The sequence below is a fragment of the Gadus morhua genome, chromosome 16, assembly GCF_902167405.1.
Source record: "Gadus morhua chromosome 16, gadMor3.0, whole genome shotgun sequence".
Classification (NCBI taxonomy): Eukaryota; Metazoa; Chordata; class Actinopteri; order Gadiformes; family Gadidae; genus Gadus; species Gadus morhua.
The window spans coordinates 26589198-26593861 of NC_044063.1; positions in this window are offsets into that span (position 1 = coordinate 26589198).

The following is a 4664-nucleotide window of genomic DNA, read 5'->3' on the forward strand; positions in this document are numbered from 1 at the left end:
AGAGGTGGTTGCCATGGTAACCATGGGGCCTGTTTGCATGGGAGCTGATGGAAGAGTGATGGATTACAGTAATGACATGGAGGTGGGATGGGGTGGGGCTGGAGGGGGGGGGGGGGGGGGGGGGGGGGGGGTAAGGGAGCTGAGAGGGAGATATTGCAGGAGGTGAGAAGGAAATAAGTGAAAGAGAATAGAAATGTGGAGGGAGTGGGGCGTGTGGGAGGGGGGGCCAGACTCATACATAAAGATATTGGAAATGTAGGAGTGCATCTGAAATGAAGTGACTTCAAAAGCGTCGGGAAAGAGAGCGATGGAGAACAGTAAGATGGTGGTGGAGGGGGATATACGGGGCGAAACGGAGGGTTTTCTTTCTATTTAAAATCTTCATTCTAATTGTTATTATTTTTTAACTCTGTCTGGGGTGAGAGGTTTGCCTTGCATTCTGTCTGTCTGCGTCCGACTGCCAGTCCATCTGTCTCTCTGTCTGTTCATCCGTCTGTTGGATTCCCCCGCCGTTTCACCGTTTAACAGTCTCTGTCTGTTTTTCCGTCTGTCTGTCTGCCTGCCTTTCTGTCTGTCTGTCTGTCTGTCTGTCTGTCTGTCTGTCTGTCTGTCTGTCTGTCTGTCTGTCTGTCTGTCTGTCTGTCTGTCTGTCTATCTGTCTGCCTGTCTACCTGCTTGTCTATCTGTCTGGCTAGCTTTTTGGCTGCCTTTTCTGTCTGTGTGTCTGTCTGCCTGCCTGTCTGTCTGTCCGTCTGCATGCCTGTCTGCCTGGGTGTATATTTCTCTGTCTGTCGGCCTGTTTGTCCGTCCTTGAAGTGCTGCCCCACCCCCCCCTCCACAGCAGTTGGGGTGCGTGGGTGTGCGTGGGTGTGAGTGGTCGGTTGGTCGTGACGGAGCCAGCCTCACCTTTTGTCTGCACACGGCGGCGGCGGGCAGCCCCCGAGTCCCTCCTGTATCCCTCTCTCCCAGTCCCTCCTGTCTCCCTCTCTCCCAGTCCCTCCTGTCTCCCTCTCTCCCAGTCCCTCCTGTCTCCCACTCCCTCTCTCCAGCCCCCCAGTCCTCCTGTCTCCCACTCCCTCTCTCCAGCCCCCAGTCCCTCCTGTCTCCCTCTCTCCAGCCCCCCAGTCCCTCCTGTCTCCCACTCCCTCTCTCCAGCCCCCCAGTCCCTCCTGTCTCCCACTCCCTCTCTCCAGCCCCCCTGTTCCGCCGCTCCTGCCCATGGGTTTTTGCCCCAGCACTTCAAAAATACGTTTTGACTTCATTGATTTCCTTACTTTCATGCAGTGATCCAATGGAACCCCGCTATCGACTAAGCAATGACCAATGCAGCTTCTGATGACCTAATCGACTTGTTTCCAAGTGGTTCGTAATGTGCGGATGGGCAATTGTGTCAATTGTGTTGCATTCATGGAGAATTATTCACAACTGGCCCAATTCTCCAAATCAGCATTCGCACACAATTCAAAATCGTTAAATGTATTTTAAATATCATTTGGCTCCGTATTGCCTTTTGTGGATTGACCTACCTAACCAATCAGTAACTGGGATCAATTAGAATCAGGCCTACACAATGTTGTGTAGGCCTATCACCATGTTTATGTGGAATACTCTAGTCCAGCGCTTTGGTCTCAGCACCCAAAATGGAGGACCTGACAGCCCACAGAAAACTCTGAGCACACCGAAATGGGTGATAATTGTGTTTGGTTGAGAACCACGGACACCCTAAATTGTCTTTTGGGTCCAAAGAGGAGAAAGTGTAAGAAGCTCTGCTCCAGTCTAATAGATAGTAACTTCAGACAGGGGACAAAGGTGAACTCTATACGGTCAAAGGGTACGTCAAATGGTACGTACAATGGTACCTTTAAGGGTTCTGTTCTTAATTCATCTCACGCCATTGAGATGTCTGAGCTAAAGGGGTCGGGATAATTATACTTTCTCTTTTATAAGGGACATATTATGAAAACAACACTTTTCCTGGGATTTGGGGTGTTGTTTTGGGTCTCTGGTGCTCCAACACGCATACAAACTTTTAAAAAATTCAGGGTGAGATATGCATTTCTGAATATACCCCGCCTACAGTTACCAAACGAGCGAGTCAGTTTCGGCGCCCCCTCCTACGTAGGAAGGGGGCACATTTGAATATTACCTCCCACTTCCCTACTCCCCTCCAATCAGAGCATAGCTAAGATTTTGTGGACCAGCGGACGAGCAGCTCTGGTGGGGGGAACTCGGCGGCAGCTCAGCTCCGGGAGTACAATCCCTTTCTCTGCCGGACTGCCTCCCCCCGCCGCAGCTGCCGGACTGCCGCAGAAGCTTCGGCAGCAGTCCGGAGGAGGATACATGGAGGAGAAAGGGATTGTACTCTCGGAGCTGAGCTGCCGGACTGCTGCCGAGCTACCCCCGCCAGACTTTTCAGCTCCCAGAGGACACCCACCGGAGCAGCCGGAAAGCTACGGCAGCAGTTCAGCTCCCGGAGTACATCGCCGGAGCTGCCGGACTGCCGCCGGGCGGCCGAACGGCTTCGACGGCGGCAGTCCGGCAGCTCCGGTGCGGGGAGCTAGGCGGCAGTCCGGTAGCTCAGCTCCCGGAGTACAATCCCTTTCTCCTCCATGTCGCAGTTCATGGACTTCAGAGTCAAGGCCAAAGTTCCTTTCCCCCAATTCTTCTCAACCATGGCCGAGATATCCCCAACTACGAGACTTTACTTGTTGTGGAAGTGCCAGAGACATCAGAGACAGTCATTATGATTCATAATATCATCCGAGGCGCACATAAGTTTTGGCCGTGATATGATATATAATATTATATAAATACCCATACATAATATTATTATTATTATTATTATTATATTATATTATATTATATTATATTATATTATATTATATTATATTGATATAGAGCTCCAGGAGTCCGCAAACGGCAGCTTCTCCTCCATGCTGTGGTTGAGTCTGACAGCTCATTGGTCAATGGGCAGCAGCTCATTTGCATTAAAGCTACAGACACCAGAAACAGCGCATTCTGAAGGGACAGAAACAGAGGGGAATAGCGGTAGGTGAGATTTTTTTTCCCTAAAAGCTATATCCAGCTAACAGCTTAAAAAACATGTTTTCTAGAACTCAAATTCTATGTTTACTTGTTGTGAAAACGCCATAATATGTCTCCTTTAATGAAAATATATTTTTTGATGTTTTCCCTTTTAATTCAATTGTGAAGCAAAACTTTTATTTGATTTGTTCTGGTGACGATGATCCAACGATATTTAATTCAGTAATTATTATTCAGTGAGTGTTCCCTGATTGATTCACATTTTCGTGGAACGTGTTCAGCGAGTGTAGCAAGCCTTGAAGCCTCAGCTGTGGATTTAGAATCACAATCTAACACTGCCCCCCAAAGGCCATCTTGGGCATTGTACACGTTAGGATTACAAAAGCATTATACAGCTAAAATTCCATATTTTTAATAATCGCCCCCTGAATAGACAAGATGCATAACGGGAAAATACATGCAAATGTAGGTGTTTTGAAAGTTATTTTTTTCTTGTTATAGGGCCAATATACACCTCTAATCGTTGTTTTCTCAGCGCCTTAGGTGGCTCGACCTCAAAGCAATATTTAATTTTAACCCTTATGGTGCACATGATTCCTTAAACCTGCGATTGGTTAAAAAGATGCTCTGTTCTGGTAATAATTGTATAAAATATTAATTTTCTATTAACTTAATTGATGGAAATATTCTCTTAGGCTTGAAAAGTACACTATTGAATTTTGGATTAATTAACAGTCCTATTAATATTTGAAATTATTTAATACGATTTATTCTTCATCGCACTACGAAAGCCAGTAGGTGTCCTAGAGTTGACAAATTAAATTAAAAAACGAACTGAATACCCTTTTCCTTTGCAAAAAGATTAATCGGGACCAAAATAAAATAATTACGAGATGAATGATTATACAATTCTCTCATTTGAACTAACCTAAAAACAAATCCGAGTTCACATACCTAAAACCATACCGCAGCAATACCTAGGCTACTGGATTATAATGATTGGAATGAAAATGATTATTCAGCTGTTTTTTTTTCCAGGTCATTTCCACCCGTAAACAAACCAGCGGTAAATGTTTCCACGCAGGTGTTGGCGCTGCGTGCGCTCTGTTCGCGGCGCGGAGATGAAGGGCTGCGGTCGGTAGATAGTGAGGAGGACGTTCACACAGAGGCTGACCAAGGAGCCCGGAGGCTGTTATCATGGGAAAGGGAGCCCCTGAACAGATGCTCTACCTGCTGCTGTTGCCCAATTCCAGAGTTCACTCCCGGTCGCCCTGTAAACACCACGCTCACTACAAGACTTCATCATGAAATTGAAATTGATATTCTATGCTGTAACGAAATGGACCGCTGGCACTGCATAAGCAATATCCCGCAATATCATTAAACAGGCTGGCAGGGCCGGGCTCCATCTTACCAGTTCACTTTCTCCATGTCCACATCGAGGATATGTGGCCCTGACTTTACTAGCTGGTGAGAACAACATGGCGTCCTTGAGAATGTGTGTGAGGGAGTGCAAAGGAGCAGGTGATGGCGAGAGCGGAAGCAGGTGAAAGGCGAGTGGATGTACTGTATATAAAAGACAGGATTTCCATTTCGGACCATAGTTTGAAAGGATCTAC